Source organism: Felis catus, chromosome C1 (assembly GCF_018350175.1).
Source record: "Felis catus isolate Fca126 chromosome C1, F.catus_Fca126_mat1.0, whole genome shotgun sequence".
Lineage (NCBI taxonomy): Eukaryota > Metazoa > Chordata > Mammalia > Carnivora > Felidae > Felis > Felis catus.
The window spans coordinates 69,889,533-69,902,163 of NC_058375.1; the positions used below are offsets into that span (position 1 = coordinate 69,889,533).

General features: G+C 38.2%; 1 long non-coding RNA gene and 1 pseudogene across 3 annotated transcripts in view; both read right to left on the reverse strand.

Annotated features, from left to right (window-relative positions):
* LOC109503106 overlaps positions 1-2,015 on the reverse strand; it is a 112,341-nt gene extending 110,326 nt beyond the window's left edge. For all 3 annotated transcript variants that reach the window (XR_006584438.1, XR_006584439.1, XR_006584437.1), the window contains exon 1: positions 1,807-2,015. This is a non-coding gene — a long non-coding RNA (uncharacterized LOC109503106). The remainder of the gene's footprint in view (positions 1-1,806) is intronic.
* A 5,718-nt stretch (positions 2,016-7,733) lies between these two features.
* On the reverse strand, positions 7,734-8,261 carry LOC101094865 (annotated as a pseudogene).
* Between the last annotated feature and the right edge of the window lie 4,370 nt (positions 8,262-12,631).

A 12,631-nucleotide genomic window follows, 5' to 3' on the forward strand; every position in this document is an offset into this window, starting at 1 on the left:
AAAGATATAAAGATATTGTCCAATCCTTGAGGAAATGCCAAACTACTGAAGGAGAATTACAGAAATAACCAAACATAATACAGAATGGCAAAAATGTTTTTAAGAAACAAAACTGAAAGGATGTTTTCTTTGTTCTCATTAGTATCACAGAACGTTTTTAGAATATGAGATTTGACTAGGGTACTTAAAAGGTCTGACCTTCCTACCTTTTAATTCCTACTTTTAGCCATTTCTCCCCAGAAACAGGTTATCACACAATTGATTTAAGCAGTCATGTTTTCACTATGCCTCAGTAAAGATGAAATATAAAAAAAATATATGTCAGACAGGAAAACAGGTTATGCTTGATTACAGTACTTATCTAATTTTATTTTATTTTATTTTATTTATTTATTTTCGTACGAACGGTTAATATGTGGAACTTTGGGAAGGAGATAAGGTTGTTTTTGAAATGCAAAGGTATAACTTTTTAAGACAGCATTAAATTATCACATTGCCCCACTAGTAGTTTGGTCAGCCGAGTGTTCAAAAATCCATTTTCACATACATTTAAAAGTCATGTAATATTTGTTCACTGGCAAATGTTTAAGTTCTTAACAAGTAGCAGTCCCCTGCTCTATCTCTTTCTCTCTCAAAAATAAAATAAACATTAAAAAAAATAGGAAATACAAATTCCCATGTGAAAAATGGCCTCTCTGTACTAGAAGAAACCATCTTCAGTGGGGGAATCAAAGTCAAAAGAATTCTGTAAAAACAAACTTTGTTAAAACAATAACAATTCTTATCTCCCTTAGCTTCCCTGTATAGTTTAGTTACTCTTCCATAATTGTCTCTCTTTGCACAGCCCAGTGATAAAGGCATGTAAGTCTGCCATTTCTTTGGGTATTCATTCCTTATGAGAACTCCCGTGCCATGTAAACTTGCATAAATCCGTATTTTCCCCCTGTTAATCTGTTTTATGTTAGTTCAATTCTCAGGCCCAGAAGAAAAAACCAAAGAGGGTAAAGATAAAGTTCTGCCTCCCCAACTGTATCATACAGAGTAGTTTCACTGCCCTAAATATCCTCTGTGCTCCACCTATTCATCCCTTCCCCCCACTCTAACTCTTGGCAACCGCTGATGTTTTTGCTATCCCCACGGTTTTGCCTTTTTCAGAATGTCCATATAGTTGGTGGACATTGTTTTGAAAGATCAAAAAATGTATTTTTTTCCAAGGCTCCTCATACCGTGCTCTCCACTACAACTCTGCTCAAACTGGTGACATAAAATCTGCAAGTTTCTTGGTCTCACCAGCCAGACTAGTATCTCACACCCACACACACACACGCACACACACACACACGCGCGCACGCGCGCGCAAAAATTCAGACTGGAACTCTAATCCGTTGTCCCTCTACTCATTTTAAGATCTTGAAGCCCTGTCCTTTCCAAGGATCTCACACTCCAGGAAATGAAAACCAGCACAATTAGGTATGGAACCCTCCTATTAACAAACATCAACCACGTCTCCAACAGGTCACTGGCAAGATCAAAAGACAACAGTTTCCAAAAGGACATGCCCAAGGGCACACGGAAATTGCTTCTAGGTTAGCTCATCTCACCTCCTGAACAGATAGCCAATGTGTCCAATTAGTGAACTGCCCCCTCCTTTTGATGGAAACTCCAGAGCTAGCTCCATTTCTGAAATCCCTCCTTAAATCATTCTGCAAAATCCTAAACCCTCCTGAAGCTCCTCACTGCTCCACTCCTCTCAAGGAGTTTTCCTCCACTGTGGTTTCTCTTGCTGCTGCAAATTAAGTGACCTACCTTTTTTTCTTTCTGGAGTCCGGCGTGTCCCTCGTGGTCTCCCGCCCTTCTGCGAAGCTGATGCGCTCGGCAGAGGGCTGGGGGGCCTGGGCTTCCCAGGGACCCGCGTTGCGCCTGCGCCTGCGCCTGCGCCTGCGCTTGAGCACCTCCCCTGTGCAGTCTCCTTGTAAACCCCGCACCCTCAGGATGCCTGCCCCCTCTCCTCGCGTCGTCCGTGTTCCTTTGTGTTGGTTTCTTTTCCTGCCCTATGAGGTTGGCGAGAAGTCACCTTCCACATCCCAAGGTCCGATTTTTCTGGCGCGCTTCTTCAGCAGCACCTTTGAGGGACTCGTGACTCGGTTCCTCCGCCTGTCCTCGGTCTCTCCTGCTCAGCGCGCGACCCGGGCATGGAAGAGGGTGCATTGCATCGAGCAGATCCGGCACAGCCTCGAGGTTTCACCGCATTGCCTCCTCTAACCGGTAAGCCCGTTTGTTCAGTCCCAGCCTTTGGGCCGCACTTTGCTTGCTCTTGTGATTTCTTTCAGCCCCCCCTCCTCTTTCTATCCAGTTAGGCCTCATTGTGTGGCATCGTAATGTAGCAGTTGAATTTGTACATGTGGGAAACTTAATTTACCAGGTTCAGTGTCGGCTGTTTGGAGATCATTGGTCTTTGGCAAATTAAGGGATATGACTGAGTATATCCTATTGGGCCTTAAAGATTTTTTAAGATGGTTAAGAAGGATTTTGAATATTCTGTTAGAATGCTCATCTGCCCAACACACGGTAAACTTTTCAAGTTTTCTTGACCTACCCCCTTGCTTAAGCCAACTAGACTTTCACTGCTCTTTGTGCAATCCAAAACACTTCCTTATAAAAGTATAGCAGTAATTTTGGAAGGCAGCTATGCTCACCACTGTACCACCAACGCTGCACTATGGCAGATATTTTGTATGAAAGTTCGTTTCACATTCACCTGTATGCACTTGTGAAATTGTGAGCATCTTGCCAGGAGGAACCAGTCTTGGTCATCACCGGATGAATAGCCCTCAGTAAAGAGGTCAACGCAGAATGGGCTCTTGTTGGGCTTATCAAAAGCACATAAGATAGAATATCCAGCGAATTTCCTAATAAGTGCATTACTTATCCTAGGCAATTAAAATATTATTTCAGATTGTATCTTTAGAGGCTGAGATTGGATAAATTGTTAATATTCTAATTGGGTAAATTATTAAAGGGGCACCCTGGCTACGATTTGACTGTTTATAAAATGCCTTTAAAGCTGTGTCCATTTCCTACCCCAAAAGACAGTTCCCCACAAAAGGCATTTAACTCTGTCTAACGTAGCCTGGGTGGCCCCGTCTGTCGAGCATGGAGCTTTTCACTCTTGATTTTGGCTCAGGTCGTGATCTCACCACCGTTTTGTGAGTTCGAGCCGCCTGGGGCTCTGCGCTGACAGAGGGGAGCCTCTCTCTCTCTGCCCTTCCCCCACTCCTGCTGTCTTTCACAAAACAAATGAATGTAAAAAAATGAAAACAACAAAACTCTAACAGATGCACACATCCTAATTGATTGTTCTGGGACATGGACAACAGTGATAGGTTCCTTTCACTGTACTTCTGGTTCTTTAGTAATATTAGTAGTTTCAAGGACTTGATCCTTCTAACCACCTCACAACTGAAATGTGCATCATCAATAAATATTTGGTAAAGGAATGATAGGTATCGAATGATGGCCTCTCCCCCCTCACCTATTAAAATCTATATTTGGTCAAACCCCAAAGCAATAAATTATAAGGCTGATGAAGTATTTTGTCAACATTAGATAATGTTTGCCATGCTGTCATGCCATAATACAATGTTTCAGATAGACACTTGTTGATTCTTGGCAGATATTAACTCATTTACTGCTCAGTGGTTCTAGAGGTGGGTACTATTATTATCTTCATTTGAAGATGAGGAAACTGAGGTACAGAAAGATTGAACAGTTTTCCCAGGTCAGATGGTCAGTAAGTTTGGTAGTTTGACTCCAGCATGCGTGTATATTACCATTATCCTGTTACAACTCTTCCTGTGCTATATATGAGATCTGTGAATCATGTAAAGATGTCCCCAGTGGGGAGACCTTATGAGAACACCTTCACCCTAAGTAAGGAAGGAAAGAGGACTTTGTACTAAGTATTCTGAATGATTTGGGAAGTTTTTAGAATACAACTCATGTCTTACTTCAATAGCTGCCACTGCACCACCTATTTTAGCTTATTTGTAAACAACTGTAATTTTTTTCCTCATTATAAAAATCCTCAACTGCATAAATTGAGGATTTTTCTCGATCTTTGCAGGAAACCTGGATGACTAAGCTGTAGACTTTTTCAAATAAGATACTTACCTTAGGTAGGAGCAATTTAAACTGTCCTTTGGAAGGTTTACAGCAATTGAAGTGAAGTACTCTCTGGTATTATCCATGGAATCGTTTCCTTTATACATTAGTGGACTTAATTTAGGGTTGTCATGACATTTATTGAAAAAAAAAATAAAATCGAACATATCCTTGGCTGTGAAAACAACATCAATAAGAAACCAAAGCCACTGCCAAAAAAAAAAAAAAAATAACAATCTTCTGCTAAACATGTAAACCACTCCTTCAAAGAGTGTCTGTATCCTTGTTTTTTCATGAAATTGTAAGTTTCATAACTTTTGGGAGGAATTCAGTAGTCAACCACGCTGCATAGCATTAGTGTGCTACGACATCAAAGGGAGAATGGATAAATATCAAGCTTTATTTCTAAGTGGAAAATTATTGGGCACAACTATTCATAGTTCAAACATTTTCAAAAGCAGTATTTAATATTTAAAGAAAAATGCTAGTCAGGGTACTGCAGGTTTTCTCATGCATTATTTACCTTTAGGAAACATGAAGAACTAGAATATAAAAAAATATGAAAATGGAAAAAGCCTCCCTACCTCACAAAAGGTTTTGTTTTGATAATGTCCCAATCGGTGATAAGATGCTGAAATACATAGAATAATGTGTCAAAATAAATCTTCATTATAACCTAAACAAATGGAGTTACACGTAAGTCTTATGCCTCAGCATAGTTAAAATACAGTCTTGGCACTTACATTCATCATTGAGGTCAGAATCTAACTTTTGAAATCCAGCTTTGCATTGGGAAATGGCAAATTATGGCAATTTTCTCAGGTAATTCAAAACAATGGAACCACTTTCTCTTCTGTTCTTCAGGAAAGTACTAAACAGCAAATAAATTCCATGTTTCATATGGGGTCAATAATAGAACTACAAATGAACCCAGGGCTCAGAGTAAGTTCTAGAAGGAACACTGTTTCTATATTACAATGATTATAAAGCCCAGTTTTTATCATTGAAGCACTTTTGCATTGTTGGCTTGCAAAATGATGTTCACTAAACCCAACTGGCCACAGAGTCTTAAAATGGAGTCAAAAGCCATAAAAACAATTGCATAAAATAAGAATATAGGTACTTTATATTCCTAAGCATCTCATGTATATAACTTACCCATCCTGCTCCAGATCCACCACTGCTTCAGCTTTGCCTGAGATGATAACCTTTTTAACTCATAATTTTTGCTCTCTACATTTTCATGAACACATCATTAACTCTGGAATTTGACCTGAAATCATCTTTGTTCTTCCCTCCCAAACTCATAAAGGCTATATGAAAGGTACATAGTAAAAACTGGGTGCATCTCTCTCTCTCTCTCTCTCTCTCTCTCTCTCTCCCTATCTCAAAACAAACACTTAAAGCTACTGTTTCTGGAATCAGCATCAAACACTTTCTCTTCCCTCCCCTGTCAGGGACCTACATGATAGGACATCCTATGAAAATATGCTGTGAATGTTTTATGAGTGTGCTTTTACTTAACCAGGAAGTCTGGAAGGAGGAGAGTGACCTAACCTGCCACATTTTCTTTATGAGAACATCTTCCTTATGATCTATGGCTTCATGAAGTAGGCATAGAGTTTCAAAGTTGCCCTTGAATCCTGGGTCAAGAAATGCCACCAACATATATTCTTTCCTGTCACACATTTCAATGAATGTGTAGTTTCTCCAGCCAATGTCATTACTTTGAATTTGATTTGTGAGCATTCCACAAAAAGGTGTATATGCCTGTATATGATAAACAGAAGAACCTGACTTCGATTTCCATTATTATGTTTGAATTCCTGAGTGAGTGCTTCAGACGGCCCATATTGATCTTTATCCATCTTTCATTCCTCCCTCTCTTCCTCCTTCCCTCGCTTCCTTCTTTGCTTCCTCTTTTTCATTATTTCTTTCAGATGATGAGGACAAGAAGAAAAATGACTAGAGAAGCTAGAAATGATCCTGCAACTTTGATATAAGAACAAAAACAAAAACAAATGCTCTCCCTCCAAACACCCATTTTTCTCTTGAGAACCTCTGGGGAACTAGTTAAAACGGTTGCTAGGCAGCCTGTTCTTCATCTCACGATGGGTTAGAACTATGTTCATGTTTACTGAGATACTCTGGCAAAATTCTAAAATGAGTGGCTTTTTATTTTATAACTCCAATTTAATTAATAACTAACATTTTAGGCATATTTATAGCAATCGAATATATGGAAATTCTCATTCAGTGAGTTAGGTATGTTTCCAAAATTCCATCACCTTTTTAGCAACTTATTTTTTATTATTTTTTTAATCTCCATATTTTACTGCCTTCGAGTTTACTTGGAAATTGTACACACCAATCTGCTCACAAAATACCTAGTCTATTTTATCATTCTTCAAAAAGAGCTATATTTTCCACCACTTCCCTTGAGAGACTGCACCTGAATCTATTAGCAATGAGATTGTCAAAGAAATTATATTAAGAGCCAGAAAGATAAATAAATAGTATATTATACGTTCACGCTCATAAAGACACAGACATAATTTGTGTGCATAGGCACGTGTACTAATTTTCACAAAAATGCGTGCACATATATGACTTCTTCCATTTATTTCTGGTTATAACTCTACTAACCATGATAAAAATATGTTCTGTTTATAGTATAGATATCTCTGAAGACATTTCTCTTTTTTCATTTTGGGGAGATCTAAAGTACTTTTAAGATTTCTTCATTTATTTCTATGTTGTGTTATTAACCTTTATTGCTTTTCCCTTGAATGTGTTTATTTTAGATATTCAGGTAAGTGAAATAGCCCACAGATAGTCTCTATAAGAAATGGGGAATGAAAGGAGTGATACAGATTGTTATCTAAGTCATGCTACTGAAGGAATAGCATATTTCTGGCCCAGGTTCTTCTACATCCTTGCCATTGGTCTCCTTTTCCTTCGTGACTCATTGTGAATTCATCTGTAAAACTCTGTCATCTATTAGTCTTTCAGTTCTTACTATGTTCCAAAGCTAGTGCACTGATTCAATCCCATATTCCCAGACCAGGGTTTCTTAACCTATAGTGAGTGAACTGTCCCATCTATATCTGCCCCCACTTTTTATTTCCTGTTTTTTTTTCAGTTTTGCTTTGTTTTATTTATTTTATTTTCTCAAACAGCCACCATGCATTCCATCAGATTTTTTAAAGAGACTCCAAAAATACTAAGAAAGTTTATCTAGATAACAGTTAAGATCTTTGTAATAACTCTGAGGTGTAGGCATACCTCCACTTTCTCTTGATGTTTGCTTTATACATTAGGGTAAGGGAGAAGTCCTGCTCTGTCCAGTGCTGAAAATGGCAAGTGAGACAGGTGTAATCTCAGATTAAGGAATCTTATTTAGAAAAAGGTTATATAATCAGTGACATTTAGATTAACTTCCTAATAATGGTAGATCTGGTTAGTTATTTGTAATTTTATTATTTTACTTATTTATTTATCTATTTATTTTTATAGTTTGGTTTTCCCATGGAGTTTATTTGGGCAGACCTGGGGACAGGGAGGCTCGACACCTAAAAGAAGGTGTTGGGTCTCTTGGTGGTAAAGCGTGGCTTGTGCTGGTGACACAGGACCCGGTGGGGCAGCAGGAACTTGATCTTGGAGCTGTGGAACTGCTTGGCTTCCGGTGGGCAGCACTTCCTGGCTGCAGTCTCCTTCACTTTCATGATCTGGATCCAGTGGGCCTGGGCATGGTGTTGGGCGCCCATGGCACCATGGCATTGGGTGACACCACCTACAGTGGTCAGGTCCTGGTACTCCTGGCAGATGTTGTGAATGCTGCTGCGGGAGTCATAGCACAGCCAGATGCTGAAGTTCTTCACCCTCAAGGGGGATTTCTTGAACACTTGTCCAGGGTAGACAGTGTGCCCTGAACACTTCTTCATCTTCTTCAGGAGAGACACAGAGTAGGAGAAGCGGGACTTGGCCACAGCATGAAGTGCAGGGATTCACATGTGATACAGGGGCAGAATGCGGCATTTGGGGGTGGACAGGCAGCACCCCAGCACTTTGTACTTTTGTGGGGTGCCCAAAGCCTTCATGGCAAACTCTGCTCTCGTTGCCATCCAAGGAAGGTGTTTGTAATTTTAATTGAGCTTAGTTAGTCTCTCCATTAACAATAGTAAGAAAGATGTTGAAAAGTCTGAATCCCTAGGTAACAAACTGCTTAATACAAGGGGTAGCCAGGGGCACCTGAATGGCTCAGTCAGTTAAGCGGCCGACTTGGGCTCAGGTCATGATCTCATGGCTCATGGGTTTGAGCCCCGCATTGGACTCTGGGCCAAAAGATCAGAGCCTGGAGCCTCCTTCAGATTCTGTGTCTCCCTCTCTCTCTGCCCTCCGCTCTTGTGCTCTCTCTCTTCTCTCTGTCTCAAAGATAAATAAACATTAAAAAAAGTACAAGGGGTAGCCAGTGGGTATGGGTGGTCTTTGCAGCAGCCCTAACAAACTGAGTAACATTGGATGAATCATTTAATCTTTATGTTCCTTAGTTACCTTGTCTTGAAATGGTAATGCTAGTAGTTTTATGACTTCCTTTTCAGGGTCACTGTAATAATAAAATCCCGTAACTAAAAAGCTAAAACATGTATATGCAGCTCATATATATATATGTATATATATACACATACACACACATATGAAACTTTTGGGCTCTGAATGTAAATAAGGCAAGCATTTGCTTTGCACTGTAGCACCCCATCAACAAATCTGTTGGCCAATATTCTGATACTGAATATTCATATACAATATAGTAGTTCCATTTAATTTGAAGGAACAATATATAAACCTTCCCAAAACAAGACTCCTCTTCTGTTCTTTAAATAGTCTCCTTGGTATATGGGAGGCTATATATTAGGGTAGAGTAAAATGTAGTCAGATGAATTTAAGCTTTTATCTCTATATTACCATTTACTAGATCTGAGTCCCTGAAAAGTTAGTAGGTCCTTTATGAATGACAGTGTTCTTTATTCTTTTGAAGAAACAGATTTATTTTCCTCATATCAGTTTTATGCTTTTACAAGTCCTTTGATTTTTTTCCTCCGCTACCAATTTCTTAAAGTTTAATTATAGTATTGTCCTGAATTTACTGATGTTTTATCACTTCCTCTAGGACCATCTATGAATGCCATCAAAATGTTGATAATTTACTCCTCTACCAGAGAGAAATTCTTTAGGATCTACTGAAACTTCTGAAGATAACTTTTTTCTTATCTCTATTTATAAGTACCTCAATTCTTAAGTCACTCTTCTCAAAGTAAAGCAAAAGCACCCAGTGAAGACTGTTTCTAGAGGTCAAAGTGAAGAAAAGCTAGATCATCACAATTTTGGCCTTTTTTTCAATTTTTCTCTTCTTGTTTAACTAAGAATTATTTTTTGGTTAAAATGCATCCATTTAAATAAAAATTTAATTTTAAGACTCATTTGGTTTATAGTAGCTTCTTAAATTATCTTTAAACTGAATATATTTTTGCAGAATATTCAGAAATAGTATTCATGTAAATGACTTCAGTTTATCCTGTAAAAGGTATCTATGAAACAAACAAGAAAATACTTTGGCTAAGTTATCCTGGGAGTAAAGGTAAAACACAAAGATTTGGTAAATTTAAAAGTAAAGGAATTAAAAGAATAGCTGGCATGTATGTCTTTGTTCCTTCCTTTTTTCTTTCTTTCCTTCCTTCCTTAACTATTTAAGAATAGTGTTATAACATCTGCAACTTACTTTCAGTGGATTCGGGATGAAGAAAGAGAAAGGAATATACAAATGTGGCACACATTAACAATTAGTGAACGTTTGTATTTATTGTAGTACTCTCAGTTTTACTGTGGATTTGACACTTTTCAAGTTACAGTTTTAAAAATATGTGTGTATACCTAGCTTCTAAAATATATCAGGTACTTCCCTAGATACTGGGATAATTCAGTATTGAATAGAAAAATAAAGGCCCTGCCCCCTGGAGCTCATGATCTTTTTCAGGTGTCAGGCATTAGGCAATAGCTACACAGTTTTTAAAATCTTTGTTGGTAAGTGTGATGATCATTCATGTCTGATGTTTATATAGGATCTATCTGGATCCCTACTTCTACTGGTCTAGTCTAGCACAGGGAACCTGTAGCCGGGTGATTGTTTAGCTTCAGAATCTTCATATCAGGACCAAGCCACGGGCCTCAAACCAAGAAAAATAAACTGCTTTATCTGGGCTTTTATCTTTTTTTCCCTCCCATCCATTTTGCCTCCACTCACCTTGCCATCTATGGGATCTATAGTCTACTACTTTTTATCAGCAAAAAATAATTTCAAACTCCACTAGTGATATAAGCATATGATGTAGGGAAACAGTCTCTTGAACTCTGCCAAGTTTTAGATTCTGAATAGAAAATTCTCTTGGAGTCATATGATTAATGGGATATGAATGGATGCAATGCATACAATTTCAGGATCACTTCTGTGAAAGGAAAGTTCTTGCTTCCTCTTTCCTCTTTCCAGAGATTGGATGGGAGGAGGGGGGACAGTTGAGAGCCAGCTTTCACTATTTCAGCAACCCTGTGTGTGACCTTGTGGAATAGTCACTCCATCCTAAATCATGCCCCTACTTCTGTACTATTACTGGAGAAGAAAATACAAATTCTCTCTTGTTTGAACGGCCCTGCTTTTAGCTTTCTTTTCTTTCCTTCTTAAGGTTTCTTTTTTGTAGTCAGTTTGGCCTATATTCTAACTAATGTGCACTTTAACTAAAAATTCAGGAACCATTATTGATTCTTCCTTCTTTGTTCCTCATCTTTTCTTTCTTCATACAATAGTTGATATCCTCACTGATCCTTGCTTTAACTACTGAAGTAGTCACAAGTAGAGTTGGTCTTTGAACCTTCTGACTCTAATCTCTTTCTCACCCTTCATACTTACATCAGCTTTTCATTTCTTCTTCTTCTGGTTTTTTTTTTAGTTTATTTATTAATTTTGAGAGAGATAAAGGGAGGGAAGAAGGAGAGAGAGACAAACAGAGAGTGAGAGAGAATCCCAAGCAGGCTCCATGCTGATGTGAGGCTCATACTCATGAACTCGTGAGATTATGACCTGAGCCAAAATCAAGAGTCACATGCTTAACCAACTGAGCTACCTAGGTGCCCCAGCTTTATCTTTGTGCATTTGTATTACTTGTTCTCCTCAAGAACATTCAGATTCTTTTCCTCTTTGTTTTTTTTTAAATTTTTTAAAATGTTTTTATTTATTTTTGAGACAGAGAGAGACAGAGCATGAGCAGGGGAGGGGCAGAGAGAGAAGGAGACACAGAATCTGAAGTAGGCTCCAGGCTTCTAGCTGTCAGCACAGAGCCTGACTCGGGGCTCAAACTCACGGACTGTGAGATCATGACCTGAGCTGAAGTTGGATGCTCAACCGACTGAGCCACCCAGGTGCCCCACCCTGTTTGGTTTTTTTTTTTTTTAAGTGCGGCAAGTTTTTGGCTTCAGCTTATATGTTATGCCCAAGTGGCTTTGAGAAAGGGCCACCTTCCCCAACTTCTTCACTCATTGAAATGATAAAAATCTCTGAAATTCTAATATGGCTGGCTTAAATTTTATCTATTATGTGAAAATCTTTCCTCAGTTCTTCAGACTGAATTCACAATTCTTCTTGTACTGTTTAGACAAAACTTTTTTTTACCTCTTTCAGAGTGTTTTGTTCAGCCAAATATTATAATTTCCTTAATATGTGCCTATCTCTACCACTGGAATATAAATTTCATGAGACTATGCACTATATTTTATTTTTCTGTCTCATTTTCATTGCTATCACCCACGGAAACTTGCATATTTCTCCATACATCAGAGGTAACAAAAAATATTTATTGAGTTTTCTGACTTAAGGAAGGTTAAACTCTCCAATTCCTTCCTGAATTAGAATGATCCTTGCTGGAAGCCAAGATACTAACAGAGAAGGCTTATAAAGAGAAAGGAAATGAGGTGTGTGTGTGTGGGGGGGGGGATTTTATACCCCTCCCCAAATTGGGTGTTTTAGTTTATTTACTTTAAGCAAGACATGATTTCTATTTTCCAAAGGAAGAAATCTTGAATATATTATAAGAAAATGATAAGGTTTTCTGGACATCAAAGAATTCTTACAAAATAAGTTTTGGATGAGTTAAGTGTAAAAGAATCAGAAACATACAAATTAAATTTCCCTTGAGAGACTGGGCTTAAAAATAAAGAAGAAACATGTTTAAAATATTACAGAGCTCAAAACTTTGAGAAAAGATTTTAGAAAACAAAATACTGAAGTTTAATAATATGGTAAAATTAAGCCATAATGGCACATTATTCAAATATTTTTACTCTCTACTAACTTCCCCCAAATATAGACCATTTCCTAAATGACAGACTCTTTTAGAATCATGGTTTGACTTAATGGTCTCAA